The sequence below is a fragment of the Gossypium hirsutum genome, chromosome A12, assembly GCF_007990345.1.
Source record: "Gossypium hirsutum isolate 1008001.06 chromosome A12, Gossypium_hirsutum_v2.1, whole genome shotgun sequence".
Classification (NCBI taxonomy): Eukaryota; Viridiplantae; Streptophyta; class Magnoliopsida; order Malvales; family Malvaceae; genus Gossypium; species Gossypium hirsutum.
Genome location: NC_053435.1, coordinates 17,097,820 through 17,122,623, shown reverse-complemented (window position 1 = coordinate 17,122,623; position 24,804 = coordinate 17,097,820). Strand labels below are relative to the sequence as shown.

Below are 24,804 nucleotides of genomic sequence, written 5' to 3'. Positions count from 1 at the left end.
CAAGCTCAATAGTAAGTGTTTCCAAGCCCCGTTTTTAATGTTCTTTGTATTTTTACAATCCCGGTAGCTTGCTCTCTCCATTTCTACCCATATTTCATGCTAGGGTTCATGTTTAAAAATTTACCCATGCATAAGTTGCTTGTATTTTGATGGATTATGGAGGAATATGAAAGATGAATGTGTATTAAACATATTTTCCTAGTTGATTTTCATGAAAAACCTTTATAGGGACTATTTTGGAAAAGATGTAAATGTGTGGTAGAAATGAGAAAGTAATGGAAAATGTGGGATGCCATAAGAAGGAAAAGTGTTCGGCTAGGCTTGGGTAAGATAGAAAGTGCATGTGTTTCATTATACGAGCCTAGGAACTAAATCGTAAAAATGTGAAAGGTTAGGGGCAAAACGGTCATTTGGACCAGTGTAGATATTAAACTTGAAATGTATAATGTAGTGTATTAGTGAGTTAGATTTTGTTGTTATAGCCCTAAGGAACAAATTTCGGTGGTTGATCGAGGTAAACGTAAGGTTTCAGAATAACCGAAACACAACTCCGAAAGGAATACTAAGTAAGTTCGGATAACTTAAAGTAAACCTCTAATATACATAATTGAATGATTTATGAAGGCATGATGATTGCATTTATTATTAGCATGAAATTTCATAGAAACATGTGAAAAATGTCTCGGATGAGGTTGACAAAGGGAATTCGATGGATAAAGGTTCATTGATATGTGTAAGGAGATCTTGCATTTGTTGCAGTAAGGATTTAGCCCGGACGGGTAATCCGTTATTTCATGTATGAAAAGGATCTAACCCGAACGGGTGTTCCTTGAATGATCAGGCCTCCCGAAGAATATGTGTGCATTATGGATTTAGCCCGGACAGGTAATCCGATCAGGGTCTGAATTTAGCCTGGACTGGTAATTCAGATCCGAGCTCATTAAGGGTGTTTGTCGCTATAAGGGATTTATCCTGGACTGGTAATCCCGACATCACCTTATGAGTTCATGATATGGGGGATTTAGCCTGGACTGGTAATCCTGCCATGAGATCTGAGGTTCGCGGGAATGCATATTTGTGTAATGATCATTCATAAGAATTGACGGATAATGGGTATTCCATCGAGATTTCCTAGAAACTCAACGGGATTAATATGATGTATGTCAATAAGATGATGAATGATGAGCTCATCTACATAAATTACATGATGCTTTGCTATGTAACTAACTCATTGATTGAGTGCATGTGATGAGGAAAAATTTCCTAAGGAGCACAAGGTTTTTCGAACGTACTCGAATTTGTTCCGCACTGCCTCTAGGTATGTTATAGGCCTCGAAGGCCTATACAAGGGACGAGTTGTTCATGGATGAAAAGCTTAAAAGTTGAGTAAAATTTGGTGACCCAATTTGGTACGTTTCAAAGTGTAAAGTCCTAGTAATACCTCAAACCCTATGCCGGCGTCGGGTACGGGAGAGGGGTGTTACAACACGAGCGTGTCTGGCCATTTTTAGGGCACACGGGCTAGCCACACGGGCATGTGGGTTGGTCGTGTGGCCCAAGTTAGAGTGTTTACGGGGTCGGACTTGGGCTGAGACACGTCCATGTGCTCCCATTTCAAATGTCCACATGGCCAGTGACACAGGCTTGTTTGGTGGCCGTGTGAAACATACGGCCTGGCCACACGGATGTGTGTCCCCTATTTTGAGTATAATTTTCAATGTTTCGTGGAAGTTTCTTGAGATATTGGTTTAGTCCCAAAGCACTCCCAAAGCATGTTTAGAGCCTCGTAGGCTCGTATAAGGGACAAATTGATTGAGATTGAATGATGATTTTTTGTAATGATTGAATGTATGTGAAATGTATGATTAAATGTATTGTAAGTTAGGTAATGCTCCGTAACCCTATTCTGGTGTTAAATACGGGTGAGGGGTGTTACAAAGCCAGACTGGACTGAGATGTCGGAAGATAAGTAGTCCTTGCCGACTTAGTATTTGAGTGAAAGATCGAAAGATCCTGCTGAGGTAGCGACTAGTTGATTAACGAGGAACCCGGAGCGATAGTTGACAAAGATTACTGAAGCGAGCTATCACTCATAATCATATTTTATTTATTCTCTAGTTTGATCTCTTGAATTTTTTCTTTTTATGTTATTTTATTTTATTATTATAAAAACCCTTTATTCTGCTTTTGTACTATAACTGATTTAAAGTACTAATTAGATCTATTGGCGTTTATGTTAGAATTAATTTAGTACAAGCCTCTCTTATCCTTGGAATTCTTACAAAGTGTTTCTTTGTAAACAACCTATATTGTTACCTGACCCGTATACTTGCAGACACTGCCTCAAATTCCATATATTTTGTAGTAGTATTCATACTCTAGACGTTAGTATGAATTGGCAATCACCCATATTTTGGAAAGACAAAGATATGGGTATCAAAATACTGGTACTGGAAATCTGAGATTTAAGCACCAAAATTGGGATTGACATTTGGCATGAGATATTTGCAAGATTTTTAATCCCTAATTGTATAGTGACTTTGCAAGTTGGTCCCTGAACCTCAACTATAAATAGGCCTCACCATTTCTCATTTGAATCATCCCATATTTGTTATTCTCTACCTAAGGCATTCTTCTCTCTCCCTACTTGGAAATTTTCACTTGTATTTTGGAGTGAAATATATTTGGTAGTGCCCGAGGACGTAGGCAAAATTTACTGAACCTCGTTAAAATTCTAGTGTTCTTTATTGTTTAATTTGCATATTTTGTGAGTGTGATTGTAGTGATTTATTGTGCTATTAAATTATGATAGAGGGATTTTCTAGCTAGGAAAGACCTGGTACTTAAGCGATCCTTGTGATCCACCACTAATTCCTGAGAATTGAACTTAGTGTGAGTTTTTAGTACAATAATTTTACTCTTTTACACGCTTCCGCACAACAATTGGTATTAGCGCTAGATTCATACTTGGGGAATACGATCGTTTACGATACTATTTGTGTATACGGTATTGTTCAACCATAATACTATTCATATTGATTGTACTGTTCACATATACAGTAGTTGGGATTGAGGTGAAAAAAGGTAAAGGCATCGCTATCAGCAAAGACTACTATGAGCAATGCAAAATTTGAAGTAGAGAAATTTGATGGTACTAATAATTTTGGTATGTGGCAATGTGAGATCCTGGATGTCTTATGTCAGCAAGAGCTGGATATAGCCCTTGAAGAAAAACCTGACAAGATGTATAACAAGGGGTGGGCCAAGATCAATAGATATGCGTGTGGTACAATCTACCTATGTTTTGCCAAAGAGCAGAAGTACTCTGTCATGAGGGAGACATCAGCGAAGAAGTTGTGGGATACACTAGAGGAAAAGTTTCTAACTAAAAGTCTTGAAAATAGGCTTTATATGAAAAAAGAAGCTTTATCAATTCACATATACACCCGGTATGTCGATGAATGACCATGTAAATTCATTCAATAAAATTTTAGCAAACTTGCTAAATTTGGATGAGAAATTTGAAGATGAAGACAAGGCATTATTGTTGTTGAATTCTCTTCCTGATGAATATGATCATTTTACCACCACATTACTTCATGGGAAAGATACGATCACATTTGATGCAGTATGTAGTGCGTTGTACAGATCTAAGATTCGAAAGAAAGATAAAAAAGGATCACAGAGATACAACTAAAGAAGTCTTAATAGTAAGAGGTCGTTCACACAGCAGCAAACCTGGTAGAAGGAGAAAGTCCAAAGGGAGACCTGCCAAAGATGAATGTGCTTTTTGTCGTGAGAATGGGCATTGGAAAAAAAATTGTCCTAAGTTACAAAAGGGCAAGGCTATTTCTGATGCATGTGTAGCACAGCATGATGAGGAGTCAGACTTTAGCTTGGTTGGCATGGCAATGGCATGCCATATAGATGAGTGGATTTTAGATTCGGGATGTACTTACCATATGTGTCCTAATTAGGATTGGTTTTCTAGTCTTAAAAAACTAGAAGGTGGAGTTGTTTTTATAGGCAATGACAGCGCTTGTAAGACAATGGGAGTAGGTACAATCCAATTGAAGAATCTCGATGGCTCAATCCAAGTATTGAAAAATGTTCGCTACGTACCTAGCTTGAAGAAAAATCTTATCTCATTAGGGGTCCTAGAATCTAAAGGGCTCACAATCACTTTGAGAGATGGATTACTAAAGGTAGTAGCTGGGGTATTGACGGTGATGAAAGATACAAAAAGGAATAACCTGTACTATTTAAAAGGAAGTACAATTATTGGATCAACATCAATAGTTTTTGTGAAAGATGTAGATTTAGAGGCTACCAGGTTATGCCATATGCGATTGGGACATGCTGGTGAAAAAGCTTTGCAGATTTTGGCGAAGCAAGGCCTGTTGAAAGGTGTAAATTCTTGCAAATTGGAATTCTATGAACATTGTGTTTTGGGCAACCAGACGAGGGTAAAATTTGGCTCAACAATTCCCAATACCAAAGGAATTCTGGACTACGTTCACAGTGATGTGTGGGGGCCTACCAAAATGGCTTCTTTGGGAGGTATGCACTATTTTGTTACTTTTGTTAATGATTATTTAAGGAAAGTGTAATATCCTGAATTAGGGCCTAATCAGAATAGTGGTTTCCTGACCACAAATCCAAGATAGAAATAATTATTTTATAATTATTTTGATATTTATGATATAATTGCATGATTGTGTGAAAATTTCGTGATGAAATCCAATGCCTAAAGTGCTTAAATTGAAATTAGGGACTAAATCGAATAATTTGCAAAACCTGCATTCTAGGAGTTTTTAGTATGAAATTGTTTTGGAATATTAGTGAGGAGGTCTTAAATAGCAATTTGACCAATTTCTAAGTCTATGGACAAAAATTGGACATCGATGGAATTTTTGGAAAGTTTAGTAGTAAGGGCATTTTGGTCATTTAGTTATTAAAATGAATTAAAAACAAAATTAAAATCCAATTTTTGTCCATATTCTTCATTAGGCCGAAATTTCAAGGGTTCTCCATAGTTAGGGCTTGTTTCAACTTCCAAGATCCATAGTAAGTGATTCCAAGCCCCGTTTTTAATGTTCTTTACGTTTTTGGAATCCCGGTAGCTCGATTAAGCTTATGTTAGCAATAATTCAACCTAGGGTTCATATTTGGAAAAATACCCACAGGTGAAATCCGTGTATTTTGGTGTTTTATGATAGAATATGAGGTTTTAAATTATGTTAGACAACTTGTACTACTCGGTTTTAAGCGAAAACGAGTAAAATGGCTTAATCGTTAAAAATACCTAATAGTGATAAGTACATGTTAGAGTGTGAATTTTACGTTGCCATAGAAGGGAAAAATGATCAGCATGTTATAAAACATAAGAATAAGGGATGAAGTTTAATTCCCGAGCCTAGGGGCAAAAGTGTAATTATGCAAAGTTTTAGGGGCAAAAATGTAATTTTTTCAAAGTTCGTATTAAATGCTGTTTTGATGAATGTATGTATTAAATAAGATTAATTTGGAATTATAGATCAAGAGAAACGAGATTCAAGTTGCGATCGAGGGAAAAATAAAGTTTACGAAGAATAGGCTCGATTGCTAATAATTTTGTACCGAGGTAAGTTCATGTGTAAATGTAGTAACATAATTGTCATTTTAAGTAATTTAATGTTGTTTATATGATATGATGCTGATTATTATCATGAAATATTATGCTTTGTGGTTATTGTTGAATAATATGTAATTATGTGAATTACTTGATGAGTATGAACTATCACCGAAGTATTGATTTCGATATTCCGTACAAGACGACAAAGATGTGTGATTGAGGAAAACACCCGTTTGAACCTTGGGAATAGATTAGAATACAAGTGACATGTCACTAGGATGGTTGAGTTCCGAACTCGTTGAGTTGAGTCCGAGTTCACCTATGGATGCGAATGCCCGAGCTCGTTGAGTTGAGTCTGAGTTCACTTATGGGCAGGTTACATGGTAGCTTGGCTACATAAGTTCGTAGGCTATGGAGTTTGTCTAGCTGCGGGTATGGCTTTTATGTTCATGAAATCCGTGTATTCGAATTATATTCCGATGTGTTCAACGGGTGAATCTTAAGTGAATAAGAAGAAGTCCTAAAACGAAGGTGACATGTTGGTAAGTGTGGTAAATGAGAAAATTTGGCAGGTATGTGCTTAAACCCTCGGGTTGAAAACTTGGTATGATGAAATCGTAGAAAGATATTAAATGTAAATGAAACATGAATGTCTTGGTGTTGTTTATGCAAATGATGTTTTATGTGAGATTGTGTGATTATGTTACTTGCTATTTGCATGTGAACTTACTAAGCATTTATGCTTACTCCCTCCTTTTCTTTCATTGTAGTTTTGACAAGCCGGCTTGAGAATCGGGATAGGTCGAAGACTCGTTCACACTATCCGAAGGCTTAAATTGGTAAAATGGCTTGTGTATTTTGAATGTGGCATGTATGGCAAAACACTCACTTTGTGTAATTGATCTTATGATATGGCTATGGTTTGGTAAGAAAAGGGTTTGTAAATGATTAGCCATTGGAATGGCCAATCTAAGTCATATTTGATATTCTGTATATTTAAAATGCTATTTAGTCCATGAAAATCCTTAGTAAAGTGAAATTTGCCATAAAACAGAATCTGACAGCAGCAGTGATGTAAATTTGAAAAATCAATAAAAATAGTAGAAATGGAATTAAATGATGAGTAAGTTATTAAATTGAATCTTAATTAGTCTATTTTCATATGCATTGAACAAAACAGGTATATAAATTATATTTTATGAGATATTTGAATTTTTGTGAAACAGGGCTAGAGTGATTTCTAGATCCCCTATTCTGATTTTAAAAATTTATCATAAATTGTAAAAAAATAATTAGAAGTCATGCTTTATATTTACAGATTCCTTATTGAGTCTAGTTTTAAGAGAAACAAACTTTATAGTCATTGAAATTCTGTACAGAGAGATATCTAATTCGTAATATACAGAGGTTAGAGCAGTCAAACCCTAAAATAGGGGAGACTTTAACTAATAAACTATACAAATTGGCTTGCCAAAAAATTCTAAAAACAAATTAGTAAATAGATATATGAGTCTAGTTTCAGATAAAATTTACGGAATTAGATTTTGAGTTTCGGAACTCGAGATATGAATTTTTAAGCGACTGTGACGCAGATTGCTAGCTTAACTGGAAATTTTAAAAATAAATTGTTTGAGCGGTTTAAGTAATGAATTAAGTCTGTTAACACCTCGTGTTCGACTCCGGCGATGGTCTCGGGTACGGGGCATTACATTTGGTGGTATCAGAGTAGGTTTAGTCAGTTCTCGGACTAATGTGTTGTATGTACGGGTTTTGCTATACATGCTATATATATATTGTGATAGTGTGACGACTTCTGACCTTTTAAATAATTTTTTTTATAGTAAATGGATCTCAATCCAGTTGCGGCTGATGATGTAGAGAGTAATGCACCAGCTCCGACTGAAGGGGCAGTGCCAACCGAAAATCCACCTCCTACTGTTGGTCAAGGAGGAGGAGAAGGGGCTCGGGAAGCCTTTCTCCAGATGATGAGTGCCTGGTATACTGAGTTTGTTCGTACGAACCCGAATGCACAACCTCCCCCACCTCCCCCGATGCCTCAACCTGTACCCCCGATGCCTCAAGGTGTAGATCTGATGAAATTTCACAGAACTCCAGTTGACAGAATCCGTAAACAAGGGGCCGAAGAATTCAGGGAAAATATTGATGATGATGCCGAGAAAGCAGAGTTTTGGCTCGAGAATTCTATTCGAGTATTTGATGAATTGTCTTGTACACCTGAGGAATGCTTGAAATGTGCTATATCATTGTTGAGGGATTCAGCTTATCATTGGTGGAAGACATTGATTTCAGTAGTATTGAAAGAGAAAGTAACTTGGGAGTTCTTTCAAGAAGAATTTTGAACGAAATATATCAGTGAAAGATTTATTGATCAGAAACGTAAAGAGTTTCTTGAATTAAAGCAGGGGAACATGACAGTTACTAAATACGAAAGGGAGTTTGTCAGGTTGAGTAAGTATGCTAGAGAATATATTCCTACAGAAGCTAAAATGTGCAGACGATTTGAAGAGGGACTCAATGAAGACATCAAAGTATTTGTTGGGATTCTTGAATTAAAAGAAATAGTAGTACTGGTTGATCGAGCTTGCAAGGCTGAAGAACTACTGAAAGAGAAGAAAAAGGTAGAGGCTGAGACTAGAAATTGGAAGAAAAGACCGACGAGCAGTTTATTCTCATAGTAATCCAGAAAATCTAGAAATATGAATCCTCGTTCCCAGGTTTCGGCTGGTCAATCATATGGAAATTTTAAGAAGCAAAATGTGGGTCCTAAATCTCAGACTACTTCTGCGGCTAGTGTGGGAAATACGAGATTTGTTAAGCTTGAGTGCCAGCGGTGTGGCAGAAATCATTTTGGCCCATCTAGAGCGAATGAATGTTTTTGGTGTGGTTCTCCGAATCATTTTGGCCCAGAGAGAGCTGAGAAAGAAAAATTTCAGAATGTAAAAGCTAGTGGTGCAGACTCGAGGGGAAGATATTCGAGAAAAGCTAGAAATGAAGCAAGCAGCAAAAATGTAGCCAGAGATTCAGCAGCTAAATCTGAAGCAAGGGCTCCAGCTAGAATGTATGCTATAAAGGCACGTGAAGATGCTTCATCACCCGATGTGATTATTGGTATATTTTCTCTTTATGATGTTAATGTTATTGCTTTGATTGATCCCAGTTCTACTCATTCATATGTATGCATGAAACTAGTGTCTAGTATGAATATACCTGTTGAGAACACAGAATTTATGATTAGAGTGTCGAATCCGTTAGGCAAATGTGTGATAGTTGATAAAGTATGCAAGAAATGCCCTTTAATGATTCAGGGTCATTACTTTCTGGCCGACTTGATGTTGTTTCCGTTTGATGAATTTGATGTTATTTTGGGTATGGATTGGTTGACATTGCATGATGCTATAATAAATTGCAAAGAATAGGTTATAGAATTAAAGTGTGAAAGTGGTGAAATTCTGCGGGTTGAACCAGACAAATCAGAGGCATTATCTAGTATGATTTCTTCGATGTCGGCTCAGAGATATTTGAGAAAGGGTTATGAAGCTTATTTGGCGTATGTAATTAATACAAAAAAAGTTGAAAAGAAAGTTGAATCAGTGCCGGTTGTGTGTGAATTTGCAGACGTATTTCAAGAAGAATTGTCGGGTTTGCCTCCAGTCAGGGAAGTAGAATTTGGTATTGATTTGATACCGGGAACAGCTCCAATCTTGATTGCTCCATATAGAATGGCACCAGCAGAGTTGAAAGAATTAAAGTCACAGTTGCAAGAGTTAACTGATAAAGGTTTTGCGAGACTGAGTTTTTCACCTTGGGGTGCTCCCGTGTTATTTGTGAAAAAGAAGGATGGTTCTATGAGATTGTGTGTTGACTATCGACAGTTAAACAAGGTGACAATCAAAAACAAGTATCCGTTGACAAGGATTGATGATTTGTTTGATCAGCTAAAAGGAGCGACATGGTTTTCAAAGATTGACTTGAGATCTGGGTACTACCAGCTGCGAGTAAAAAAGTCGGATGTGCCTAAAACTGCTTTTAGAATAAGGTACGGTCATTATGAATTTTTAGTTATGCCATTCGGGTTGACAAATTCTCCTGCTGTGTTTATGGATTTAATGAATCACATATTTCGGCCATACTTGGACAAATTTGTTGTGGTGTTTATAGATGATATTTTAATTTATTCAAAAGATGAGACAGAGCATGCTGAGCATTTGAGGATAGTTTTGCAAACTTTGAAAGATAAGCAGCTGTATGCTAAGTTTAGTAAAAGTGAATTTTGGCTCCGAGAAGTTGGATTTTTGGGTCATATTGTTTCAGGTGATGGTATACAGGTTGATCCTAGTAAGATTTCAGCCATTGTTGATTGGAAACCACCGAAAAATGTAACCGAGGTTAGAAGTTTCTTGGGGCTAGCTAGGTATTATCGGTGGTTTGTAAATGGATTTTCTATAATTGATGCTCCTATGACTAGACTACTCCGAAAGAATGTTAAATTTGAATGGACGGAAGAATGTCAACAGAATTTTGAAGAATTGAAAAAGTTTTTAACTGAAGCACCAGTGTTGGTACAACCCGAATCAAGTAAAGAATTTGTGGTGTATAGTGATGCTTCTCGAAATGGCTTAGGATGTGTACTTATGTAAGAAGGAAAAGTGGTGGCTTATGCTTCGAGGCAGTTAAAATCTCACGAAAGAAATTATTCGACTCATGATTTGGAATTGGCTGCTATAGTGTTTGCTTTGAGGATTTGGCGACATTATTTGTATGGTGAAAAGTGCCGAGTATATACCGACCACAAAAGTCTTAAGTACTTGATGTCACAAAAAGACTTGAATTTGAGACAGTGAAGATGGTTGGAGTTATTGAAAGATTACGAGCTTGCTATTGATTACCATCCGAGAAAAACGAATGTGGTTGCCGATGCTTTAAGCAGAAAATTGCTATTTGCTTTGAGAACTATGAAAACTCGGTTAAAGATATCAAATGATGGTTCGATTCTAGCAGAGTTAAGAGTAAGATCGATGTTTTTACAAGAGATTTCTGAAGCTCAAAAAAATGATCAAGATTTGCAAGCCAAGAGAAAGCAGTGTGAAGCTGATACGGGATCAAATTTTAGAATCGGTTCTGATGGTTGCTTGATGTTTAAAAATCGGATTCGTGTACTAAAATGATGAGTTGATTCAAAAGATTTTGCATGAAGCACATAATGGTTGTTTGGCGGTTCATCTGGGCAGTACGAAAATGTATAATGACTTGAAGAAAATGTACTGGTGGAGTGGAATGAAAAGAGATATTTTCGAGTTTGTATCAAAGTGCTTAATTTGTCAACAAGTGAAAGCTGAACACCAAGTACCTTCGGGATAACTCCAGCCTATCATGGTTCCTGAATGGAAATGGGATCAGATTACTATGGATTTTATATCAGGGTTGCCGTTAACTCCAGGGAAGAAAAATGCCATCTGGGTAATAGTTGACAGACTGACTAAATCGACTCATTTTATTCCGTTACGTACGGATTATTGTCTTAATAAGTTGGCTGAATTGTATATCCGTGACATTGTTAGACTTCATGAAATACCTTTGTCAATCATTTTGGATAGAGATCTGAGATTTACTTCACGAATTTGGCAAAAGTTACAAGAGGCATTAGGTACAAAGTTAAATTTTAGCACTTCCTTTCATCCACAAACTGATGGACAATCAGAGAGAGTAATTCAGATTCTTGAAGACATGCTCAGATGTTGCGTATTGGAATTTCAAGGTACTTGGGAAAGGTACTTACCGTTGGTAGAATTTGCTTATAATAATAGTTATTAGATGAGTTTGAAGATGGCACCTTAAGAAGCATTGTATGGTCGTAAATGTCGGACGCCATTGTATTGGGCTGAACTCAAGGAAAATCAGATTTATGGAGTTGATCTAATAAAAGAAACCGAAGAAAAGGTGAAAGTGATTCGAGATTGTTTGAAAGCTGCTTCAGATAGACAGAAATCTTATGCGGATTTGAAACAAAGGGAAATCGAGTTTCAAGTTGGTGATAAGGTATTTTTTAAAGTGTCTCCATGGAAGAAAGTCCTTAGATTTGGACGGAAGGGCAAGTTAAGTCCGCGTTTTATTGGACCATATGAAATAATTGAAAAAGTTAGACCGGTAGCATATTGGCTAGCATTGCCACCTGAATTAGAGAAGATTCTTGATGTGTTCCACGTATCTATGTTACGTCGGTATCGTTCGGATCCTTCACATATAATTTCACCGATAGAATTTGAACTACGACCGGATATGACTTACGAAGAAGAACCGATTAAGATTTTAGCTCGAGAAGTCAAACAATTAAGAAATAAAAGTGTCACTCTCGTGAAAGTGTTGTGGCAAAAGCACAGGGTAGAAGAGACTACATGGGAACCTGAAGAAACTATGAGAAACCAATACCCACACCTGTTTACCGGTAAGATTTTCGAGGACGAAAATCCTTAAAGGGGGGAGAGTTGTAATATCCTGAATTAGGGCCTAATCGGAATAGTGGTTTCGTGACCACAAATCCAAGATAGAAATAATTATTTTTTAATTATTTTGATGTTTATGATATGATTGTATGATTGTGTGAAAATTTCGTGATGAAATCCTATGCCTAAAGTGCTTAAATTGAAATTAGGGACTAAATCGAATAATTTGCAAAACTTGCATTCTAGGAGTTTTTAGTATGAAATTATTTTGGAATATTAATGAGGAGGTCTTAAATAGAAATTTGACCAATTTCTAAATCTATGGACAAAAATTGGACATCGATGGAATTTTTGGAAAGTTTAGTAGTAAGGGCATTTTGGTCATTTAGTTATTAAAATGAATTAAAAACAAAATTAAAAGCCAATTTTTGTCCATCTTCTTCATTAGGCAGAAATTTCAAGGGTTCTCCATAGTTAGGGTTTGTTTCAAGCTTCCAAGATCCATAGTAAGTGATTCCAAGCCCCATTTTTAATGTTCTTTACGTTTTTGGAATCCCGGTAGCTCGATTAAGCTTATGCTAGCAATAATTCAACCTAGGGTTCATATTTGGAAAAATACCCATAGGTGAAATTTGTGTATTTTGGTGTTTTATGATAGAATATGAGGTTTTAAATTATGTTAGACAACTTGTACTACTCGGTTTTAAGCGAAAACGAGTAAAAGGGCTTAATCGGTAAAAATACCTAATAGTGATAAGTACATGTTAGAGTGTGAATTTGACATTGCCATAGAAGGGAAAAATGATCAGCATGTCATAAAACATAAGAATAAGGGGTGAAGTTTAATTCCCGAGCCTAGGGGCAAAAGTGTAATTATGCAAAAGTTTAGGGGCAAAAATGTAATTTTTTCAAAGTTTTTATTAAATGCTATTTTGATGAATGTGTGTATTAAATAAGATTAATTTGGCATTATAGATCAAGAGAAACGAGATTCAAGTCGCGATCGAGGGAAAAACAAAGTTTACGAAGAATAGGCTCGATTGCTAATAATTTTGTACCGAGGTAAGTTCATGTGTAAATGTAGTAACATAATTGTCATTTTAAGCAATTTAATGTTGTTTATATGACATGATGCTAATTATTATCATGAAATATTATGCTTTGTGGTTTTTGTTGAATAATATGTAATTATGTGAATTACTTGATGAGTATGAACTATCACCGAAGTATCGATTTCGATATTCCATGGAAGACGGCAAAGATGTGTGATCGAGGAAAACTCCCGTTTGAACCTTGGGAATAGATTAGAATACAAGTGACATGTCACTAGGATGGTTGAGTTCCGAACTCGTTGAGTTGAGTCCGAGTTCGTGAGATGTAACTAGGCATCCGAGCTCGTTGAGTTGAGTCCGAGTTCACTTATGTGCGGGTTAGCTTGGCTACATAAATTCCGCAGGCTATTGAGTTTGTCTAGCTGCGGGTATGGCTCTTATGTTCATGAAATCCGTGTATTCGAATTATATTCTGATGTGTTCAACGGGTGAATCTTAAGTGAATAAGAAGAAGGCCTAAAACGAAGGTGACATGTTGGTAAGTGTGGTAAATGAGAAAATTTGACAGGTATGTGCTTAAACCCTCGGGTTGAAAACTTGGTATGATGAAATCGTAGAAAGATATTAAATGTAAATGAAACATAAATGTCTTGGTGTTGTTTATGCAAATGATGTTTTATGTGAGATTGTGTGATTATGTTACTTGCTATTTGCATGTGAACTTACTAAGCATTTATGCTTACTCCCTCCTTTTCTTTCGTTGTAGTTTTGACAAGCCGGCTTGAGAATTGGGATAGGTCGAAGACTCGTTCATACTATCCGAAGGCTTAAATTGGTAGAATGGCTTGTGTATTTTGAATGTGGCATGTATGGCAAAACACTCACTTTGTGTAATTGATCTTATGATATGGCTATGGTTTGGTAAGAAAAGGGTTTGTAAATGATTAGCCATTGAAATGGCCAATCTAAGTCATATTTGATATTATCTATGTTTAAAATGCTATTTAGTCTATGAAAATCCTTAGTAAAGTGAAATTTTCCATAAAACAGAATCTGACAACAGCAGTGATGTAAATTTGAAAAATCACTAAAAATAGTAGAAATGGAATTAAATGATGAGTAAGTTATGAAATTGAAGCTTAATTAGTCTATTTTCATATGGATTGAACAAAATAGGTATATAAATTATATTTTATTAGATATTTGAATTTTTGTGAAATAGGGCCAGAGTGATTTCTTGATCCCCTGTTCTGAAGTTAAAAATTTATCATAAATTGTAAAAAAATAATTAGAAGTCATTATTTATATGTACAGATTTCGTATTGAGTCTAGTTTTAATAAAAATAAACTTCATAGTCATTGAAATTCTGTACAGAGATATATATGATTAGTAATATATTGATGTCAGAGCAGTCAAACCCTGAAATAGGGGAGACTTTAACTAATAAACTGTACTAATTGGCTTGACCAAAAATTCTAGAAACAAATTAGTAAATATATATATGAGTATAGTTTTAGAGAAAATTTACAAAAATTGATTTCGAGTTTCTGAACTCGAGATATGAATTTTTAAGTGACTGTGACGCAGATTGCTAGCTTGACTGGAAATTTTAAAAATAAATTGTTTGAGCTGTTTAAGTAATGAATTAAGTCTGTTAACACCTCGTGTTCAACTCCGACGACGGTCTCGGGTACGGGGCATTATAGAAAGTATGGGTGTATCTAATGAAAAGAAAAAGTGAAGTATTGGATGCATTTCTAAAATGGAAGAAGATGGTGGATACTGAAACTGGTCGAAAGGTCAAACGACTTCGATTAGATAAGGGTACGGAGTACAAGAGTGATCCATTTCTACAAGTATGTCGAGATGAGAGCATTGTGCTACACTTCACTATTCAGGATACACCACAACAGAATGGGGTGGTAGAATGTATGAATCGGACTATACTGGAGAAAGTTCGATGTATGTTGTACAATGCTGGATTAGGCAAGGAATTTTGGGCTGAGGCAGTTACATATGTGTTGCATCTATTTAACCATTTTCCATCAGCTGTAATAAATGGAAAAACTCTGATGGAGATGTGGGCTGGTAAACCTGCTACTGATTATGATTCTTTACCTATTTTTGGTTCCACTGCATATTATCATGTAAAAGAATTTAAGTTAGACTCAAGAGGAAAGAAAGCATTATTCTTGGGTATTACTGGTGGAGTAAAAGGATATCGTCTCTAGTGTCCTGATACAAGGAAGATTGTTTTCAATAGAGATGTGACCTTTTATGAATCAACCATGATGAAGAACAAGGATTCACAAAAGGATGAAAGAACCAGTAGTACTCTGCAGCAGGTGGAGCTTGAAAAGGTTAATGATGATCTAGCTAATATTGGGGGGACAAATGATGAAGAAGTTCCAACCCAAGAACTTCTACAGTGACAAGATTCAATTGCATACAAGAGGCCAAGAAGAAAGATTCGTATGCCTGCTCACTTTGATGATATGGTGGCCTATGCACTTCAAATTGCAGATGATGATGTTCCTTCTACATACACAGAAGCAAGAAGTAACCTTGATGGTGTAAAGTGGAAGTAAGATATGATTGAAGAAATGCAGTCTTTTCATAAAAATAGGACTTGGGAGTTGGTGACACTACCCAAAGGAAAGAAGGCAATTGGATGCAAATGGGTAAATGCAAAGAAGGAAGGATTTCCTGGTAAAAATGAAATTTGATACAAGGCTAGATTGGTAGCAAAGGGATACGCTCAGAAAGACGGAATAGACTACAATGAAGTGTTTTCTCCAGTTGTGAAGCATTCGTCTATTTGGATTTTGCTAGCCTTGGTTGCGCAATATGATCTTGAACTAGTTCAGCTCGATGTGAATACAACGTTTTTACATGGTGATTTTGAAGGGGAAACCTATATGACTCACCCAGATGGATTCAAGCTTGCTGATAAAAAAACTAGGTTTGTAGACTGACAAAGTCAATTTATGGATTGAAACAATTTCCAAGGCAGTGGTATAAGCAATTTGATCAGTTCATGAAAGGGCAAAGGTACACAAGAAGTAAATTTGATCATTGCATGTATTTTCAGAAGATACAAGAAGGAATTTTCATATACTTGCTCTTATATGTTGATGATATGTTGATAGCATCTAAGAGTAAAGTTGAAATTGAGATATTGAAGACTCAACTCAACCTTTAGTTTGAGATAAAAGATCTAGGTGAAGCTAAGAAGATTCTTGGCATGGAGATATGTAGAGATAGAGCTCATGGAAGAGTTAGCTTGTCTCAGAAGCAATATTTGAAAAAGTATTGCAGCGTTTTGGCATGGATGAGAAAATAAAACCTGTAAGTACCCTGTTGGCTTCTCATTTCAAGCTTTCTGCACAACTATCTCTTTTGACGAATACAGAACAAGAATATATGTTACAAGTTCCATATTCTAATGTAGTAGGTAGCTTGATGTATCAATAGTGTGTATAAGACCCGAAATTTCACAGGCAGTTAGTATAGTGAGCAGGTATATGCATAATCCTAGAAAAAGACATTGGCAAGCTGTGAAATGGATTCTACAGTATATTCAGAAGACCATGGTTGTTGGATTACTGTTCAAATAAGATACTACACTTGGTAAAGGTGTTATTGGGTATGTTGATTCTGACTATGCCGGTGATTTGGACAAACGAAGATCAATCAGCGCTTATGTGTTTACACTTGCTAGAGGACCAATAAGTTGGAAGTCTACACTGCAGTCTACAGTTGCGTTGTCAACCACAGAAGTCGAATACATGGCTGTAACAGAGGATGTAATGGAAGCCATTTGGTTACAAGGTATGGTTAAAACCTTGGGATTGGTTCAGGAGCATATCAACGTTTATAGTAAAGAATCAAGTCTATCATGCACGTACAAAATATATCGACATACGATTCCATTTTGTGAGGGAAATTATTGATAAGGGAAAATTTCATTTTCAGGAGATTAAGACTGCAGATAATCCCGCAGACATGATGACCAAGGTGGTAACAATGACCAAGTTCGAACATTGTTTGAACTTGATCAATATCCTGCAAGTTTAACAGTTGAAGAAGGCACTATCAAGTATTGTTGATAAAGGCAGAAAGAATTGTGTGAAGATAAGATTATCCTAATCAAATTTTCAAGGTGGAGATTATTGACAATCTTCCATATTTTGGAAAGATAAAGATATGGGTACCATAATGTTGGTACTCGAAATCTAAGATTGAAGGCACCAAAAGTGGGATTGAGATTTGGCAAGAAATATTTGCAAGAGTTTTGGTCCCTAATTGTATAGTGACTTTGCAAGTTGGTCCCTGAACCTCAACTATAAATAGGCCTCACCATTTCTTATTTGAATCATCCCACATTTGTTATTCCCTACTTAAGGCATTGTTCTCTCTCCCTATTTGTAAATTTTCACTTGTATTTTGGAGTGAAATATATTTGGTAGTGCCCGAGGACGTAGGCAAAATTTACTAAACCTCGTTAAAATTCTAGTGTTCTTTATTGTTTAATTTACATATTTTGTGAGTGTGATTGTAGTGATTTATTGTGCTATTAAATTATGATAGAGGGATATTCTAGCTAGGAAAGACCTGGTACTTAAGCGATCCTTGTGATCTACCACTATTTCCAGAGAATTGAACTTAGTGTGAGTTTTTAGTACAATAATTTTATTCTTTTACACGCTTCCGCACAACAATTGGTATCAGCGCTAGATTCGTACTTGGGGAATACGATTGTTTACGATACTATTTGCATATACGGTATTGTTCATCCACGACACTTGATAAACCATAATTTATACATATTTCTATCCCATGCTTAGCACATTTTATGGATGATTTTTCCTTAAAATTGGTGAATTCAATGCTCCTAATGCCTTAATTTCATATTTTATACTTAGGTGAGCATAAGAGAGTGAAAGGAACGAGAAACGGGCCAAAAATGGAGAAAATGGCCCAACGTACGAAATCAACACGGCCTAGACCTCCTCACACGGGTAGACCACACAGCCATGTCAATTTGGCAGAATCGAAGCACGACTCACACGAGTAGACCACACGCCTGTGCCTATTTAACAGGCTTGACCACGGCCTAAATTAATCGTACACGGGTGTGCCTCTATCGAGCCCGAGTTGAGTCCAATTCGGAAAAGGCCAATTTTGAGGGTTCTTAGGCATTCAAAAGCCTATAAATACACCCTAGAAGAGGAGGAAAAGGGGACGCATAGAGGAGGAAGCAGGGAACTGCTTAAGGAAAGCCGATTCATCCATCTCAGAAGCCAGCTTCATCATCAAGACTGAAGATCTCCCATCAGTTTCCCTTCAGGAGTTTTGGGTTTTTCTTTATGTTTTGTATTCATTATTCTTCTGAGATGTTTACCTTTTTAGTTATGAAGTAAAACCCCTAAATACCTAAGGGGAATGGAGCCTAAGACATATCTTGTTATTATTATCTGAATTGTATGATAAATATTTGACTTGTTCTTAATTATGTGTTCTTAATTCTTGTTTTCATATTCCAAGATACTGATTCAAGTTAAAATCTTATTCAGAGAAGGAATAGACCCTGTCTAAGAGTACATTTGTCATAATTAAGCGGAGTTGATTGCGCACATAGAGATAGGGTGACAAGATTTTGCCGGATTAGGGTGAAACCTAATAAGGGTATCCATAGATTGAGTTAATGCAGCCCTAGGGAGTTAATTAGAATGTGATTTCAATTATTCAACCTAGGGTTAGACGTTGTTAGACTTGAAATGGATAAAATATAACTTAGGGATTTCTACGGATCAAGTTAAATGAATAAATCGTCCGATTCAGAGTCGAATAACAAGTGAAGTCTAGGTGGATTTTTCCTTAGGTATTGTCTTAATTCAATTGTTTTTCCAAAAGTAATTCCCCAACTCTATTTTCTGTGAATTCTTAGTTTAGTTAATTAGTTAGTTAAAACAAACCCCATTATTCTTAGGTTAGATAATAAAAAGATAGTCATTACTAGTACTTTTAGTTCCTTCGAGTTCGACAATCCGGTCTCGCTAAAGCTATACTGTTGTTCGATAGGTACACTTGCCTTCATCGTAATAATAGTTAGTTTCAAGAACGATTCATTATAAATATTTAAAACCTATCACGAATATCACGTATCAAGTTTTTGGCGTCGTTGCCAGGGAACTAAGATGTTAGGAACCTCGATTTTTATTACTTTAGCCATTTACTTTTACTGCAATTTAAATTTTATTCTAACATTTATTACTAATTCTTCTTTTTCCCTTTTTCTAGTAGGTTTTTATAGTTTATGACTAGAAGAAACCCGTCAGGACCATTACTTTTTGACACTGAGATAGATCGCACAGTTCGTAGAAACCAAAGAGAAATAAGGCAAAGCTTAAGATACACAGGGAACGAGCAAGAGGACGATATTCAAACCACAACTGAGGAGATGGCTGAAAACGAAGAAAATCTGCTACCTCCTGCAATTACTGTTAATCAAAATCTTGCTCCACGCACTATGTATGATTATGCTAAACCTAATTTAACAGGAACTGAGTCAAGTATAGTTAGACCTGCTATTGCTGCAAATAATTTTGAACTGAAACCTAACACAATTCAAAAGATACAACAGTTTGATGGTTTGCAGGACAAGGATCCCAACGCTCACTTGGCAAATTTCCTAGAATTTTGCGATACCTTTAAAATTAATGGCATTTCTGATGACGCCATTCATCTTCGGTTGTTTCCCTTTTCGTTAAGGAATAATGCTAAACTCGTTACCACGAGGGTCAATCACTACTTGGGAAAAAATGACCAAAAAATTTTTATTATAATATTTTCCACCGACTAAAACAGTCAAATTTCGTAATGATATCTCTTCTTTTGTGCAGATGGATTTAGAAACACTCTACGATGCGTGGGAAAGATACAAGGACCTTTTGAGAAGATGCCCTCACCATGGGTTACCGCTTTGGCTACAGGTTCAAATGTTCCATAATGGCCTGAATCCTTCGACTCGGTAGATGATTGATGCAGCCGTTGGAGGAACTATCAATAATAAGACACCTGAGTTGGCTTACGAATTTATTGAGGAATTGTCACTAAATAACTATCAGTGGCAAGTTATGAGAACAAAGCCAACGAAAGCAGCCAGTGTTTTCAACCTCGACGTGGTTACTATGCTATCTAACCAAGTAGAACTCTTAAATAAAAAGATTGATGGTTTGTGTGGTTCTACTCAGGTACATCCAGTAATGAGGTGCGATTTGAATGGGGGAGGAGAATGCATGGAATATCAACACTTCAACCCTAGCATCGAGGAAGAACAAGTCCAATATATGGGTAGCAATAACTCTAGATCCCAAAATAACCCATATAGGAATACTTACAATGCAGGTTGGAGGAACCACCCAAATTTTTCATGGGGAGGCTAAGGAAATCAGAAACCAGCACCCCCTCCAGGCTTTCAGTAACCACCATACCAGCAGAAGAAAAAGCTGAACCTTGAGGAGATGCTAACCAAATTCATCTCGGTGTCAGAGACTCGTTTTCAGAATACCGAGACAGCACTCAAAAATCAACAAGCATCTATCCAAGGGCTCGAAACTCAAATTGGACAGCTAGCTAAGATGATTTCAGAAAGAGCCCCAGGAAATCTACCTAGTAACACTGAACCCAATCCAGAAGCACATGTGAAAGCAGTTACACTAAGGAGTGGGAAAGTGTTACCTGAATCAGAAAAGAAGCCACAACAAGAAGCTGACAGAAGCAAAAGAGAGGAGGTAAAACCTGAAAGCAATGACAATCCAATGCCGAAGGAATATAAACCACCAATTTCATACCCAAAAAATTTGAAGAAAGACTGCATGGATGCACAATTTGGTAAATACCTCGAACTTTTTAAACAACTACATATTAACTTACCTTTTGTTGAAGCTATATCGTAGATGCCTACATAAGCAAAATTTTTAAAGGAGCTCCTAAAAAACAAAAGGAAGTTTGAAGACTTATCTACAGTGGAACTTAACGAGGAACGCTTGGCTATACTCTAAAACAAACTGCCAACCAAACTAAAAGATCCAGGAAGTTTTACTATACCTTGCTTAATTGGTAGTTTTAACGTTGATAAGGCACTAGCTGATTTAGGTGCTAGCATTAATTTGATGCCATATAAAATGTTTAAACAACTTGGTCTTGGGGAACCTAAACCCACTAGGATGAGTATTCAACTAGCTGATAGATTTGTTAAATATCCTAGGGGTATTATAGAGGACATACTTGTAAAAGTAGATAAATTTATATTCCCTGTTGACTTCATTGTGCTTGATATGGATGAAGATGTTAAAGTGCCTTTAATCTTAGGGCGTCCATTTTTAGCCACTGCTAGGGCTGTTATTGATGTGGGTGATGGTAAAATGGTACTTAGAGTAGATGACAAAGAAATTAGTTTTAAAATTTATGATGCCATGAGATTTTATAAGGAACAAGTTGACTCATGTTATTTTATTGACTCTATTGATCATCCTGCTCAAGATTCTTTTCAAGAAATCATACATAAGGACACGTTGGAACTATGTCATGCCCAATGAGAGGAGATATATGATGATGATTCCGAGACAGGTAAACTAAAAGCTAAACTAAACTTCAATGGATCTTCCCAAAGACAAGCAGAATATGAGGACATTAAAGGGAATAGTGATTTTAAGCAAAAACCCTCTATTGAAGAACCTCCTAAACTGGAACTCAAACAATTACCGAACCACTTGGAATACGCATTCCTTGGAAATAATTCTACATTACTAGTTATTATTGCATCTAACTTGTAACCCAAAGAGAAAGAAGAATTAATCCAAGTATTAAAAGAACATAAAAAGGCCATAGCTTGGAAAATTTCTAACATTAAAGAGACCAGCCCTTCTTTTTGCACCCACAAAATTTTAATAGAAGATGAATATAAACCATGTGTGCAAGCTCAAAGACGATTGAACCCCAACATGAAGTAAGTTGTTAAGGACGAGGTAATTAAACTTCTAGATGCTGGAATTATTTATCCTATTTCTAACAGTTCTTAAGCCTAACAACTCTTTATTGATTTACCCTCAATATTAACCCATAACTCATTATTGATGGAATCCCTTAAATTAATTTGATCCATATTTTTGTCGAGATTTGAGTTGGAATAGTTGTTTAGCTATGTTTTATTCTATTTTGTAATTTGACTTGTTCTTAAAAAAAAAACATGTATACATATATAATAGTAGTGATCTTCTGAGCTACATAAGTTAAATTCCATATTCTGAGAAAAAGGCTTTGTTGTATGCAATTGATATTTAATTACTTTTTCTAGTTAGGCAATTTTTCAATTCAACCTCGACTCTAACCCTTTCTTTCATTTTGTGACGACACCCTCTAACCAAAGCCACATTACAACCCTCTAAAGACCTTTTAATTGATATTTCATCTCAATTTATAGTGGTAGAGATTTGATTTTCATGCAAGCCTATGGTAATGACTTTTCATTATTGACTATTGAGTGCTTTATTCATTATCCTTAAACACCTCAAGTGATTTGAGTGAATCTTTAGTGAGGATGTGAAACTCTGTGATATTTTGAATCAAAGGTAATTACTTAGATGAGGGGAGACACCTATGTTTTCATGATAAAATACCCAACTTGGAATGTTTGAAACTTTGATGTTCTTTCAGTTGAATTTTCAATGTATGATTACCTATGGATTATTTTGAGATATTATCGATAGAAATTACAAGTTGAGAAGAATTTATTTTGATTATGAGTTGAGGATTTTTCTTGAGGACAAGAAAATGCTTAAGTGTGGGGGTATTTGATAAACCGTAATTTATACATATTTCTATCCCATACCTAGAACATTTTATGGATGATTTTTTCTTAAAATTGGTGAATTCGATGCTCCTAATGCCTTAATTTCATATTTTATACTTAGGTGAGCATAGAAGGGTGAAAGGAATGAGAAACGGGCCAAAAACGGAGAAAATGGGCCAATGTATGAAATCAACACAGCTTGGACCTCCTCACACGGGTAGACCACCTAGCCGTGTCAATTTGGAAGAATCGAAGCATGACTCACACTAGTGGACCACACGCCTGTGCCTATTTAACAGGCTTGATCACAGCCTGAAGTAATCGCACACGGGCGTGCCCCTATCGAGCCCAAATTGATTCCAATTCAGAAAAGGTCAATTTTGAGGGTTCTTATGCATTCTAAAGCCTATAAATACACCCTAGAGGTGGAGAAAAAGGGGACGCATAGAGAAGGAAGCAGGGAACTGCTCAAGGAAGGCCGATTGATCCATCTCAGAAGCCAAATTCATCATCAAGACTGAAGATCTCCCCTCAATTTCCCTTCAGGAGTTTTGGGTTTTTCTTTATGTTTCGTATTCATTATTCTTCTGAGATGTTTACCTTTTTAGTTATGAACTAAAACCCCAAAATACCTAAGGGGAATGAAGCCTAAGATAGATCTTGTTATTACTATCTGAATTATATGATAAATATTTGACTTGTTCTTAATTATGTGTTCTTAATTCTTGTTTTGATATTCCAAATATTGATTCAAGTTAAGCTCTTATTCAGAGGAGGAATAGACCCTGTCTAAGAGTACATTTGTCATAATTAAGCGAAGTTGATTGCGCGCCTAGAGATAGGGTGACAAGATTTTTTCGGATTAGGGTGAAACCTAATAAGAGGATCCATAGATCGAGTTAATGCAACCCTAGGGAGTTAATTAGAAAGAGATTTCAATTATTCAACCTAGGGTTAGACGTTGTTAGTCTCTAGAGGGATAATAATATAACATAGGGATTTCTACAGATCAAGTCAAATGAATAAATCGTTTTTCCAAAAGTAATTCCCCAATTCTATTTTCTGTGAATTCTTAGTTTAGTTAATTAGTTAGTTAAAACAAACCCAATTATTCTTAGGCTAGATAATAAAAAGACAGTCATTACTAGTACTTTTAGTTCATTTGGGTTCGACAATCCTGTCTTGCTAATGCTATATTACTGATCGATAGGTGCACTTGACTTCATCGTGGTAATAGTAAGTTTCAAGAACGATTCATTATAAATATTTAAAACCTGTCACGAATATCACGTAATAGCACTATTCACGTTGACAGTACTGTTCACATTTACAATAGTTGGGATTGAGGTGAAAAATGCAAAGGTATCGCCATCAGCAAAGACTACTGTAACCAATGCAAAATTTGAAGTAGAGAAATTTGATGGTACCAATAATTTTGGTATGTGGCAATGTGAGATCCTGAATGTCTTATGTCAACAAGAGCTGGATATAGCCCTTGAAGAAAAACCTGACAAGGAGTAGGCCAAATCAATAGACAGGCGTGTGGTACAATCCACCTATGTTTGGCCAAAGAGCAGAAGTACTCTGTCATGAAGGAGACATCAACGAAGAAGTTGTGGGATACACTCAAGGAAAAGTTTCTAACAAAAAGTCTTGAAAATAGGCTTTATATGAAAAAGAAGCTTTATCAATTCACATGTACACCCAGTATGTCGATGAATGACCATGTGAATTCATTCAATAAAATTTTAGCAGACTTGTTAAATTTGGATGAGAAATTTGAAGATGAAGACAAGACATTATTGTTGTTTAATTCTCTT

The 24,804-nt window shown here is 36.1% G+C and overlaps 1 non-coding gene across 1 annotated transcript; it reads right to left on the bottom strand.

Annotated features, from left to right (window-relative positions):
- Positions 1–20,000: 20,000 nt before the first annotated feature.
- Positions 20,001–20,107, bottom strand: LOC121211807 (small nucleolar RNA R71). The gene has a single exon (XR_005907025.1). It is a non-coding gene; the product is annotated as a small nucleolar RNA R71 (small nucleolar RNA).
- Between the last annotated feature and the right edge of the window lie 4,697 nt (positions 20,108–24,804).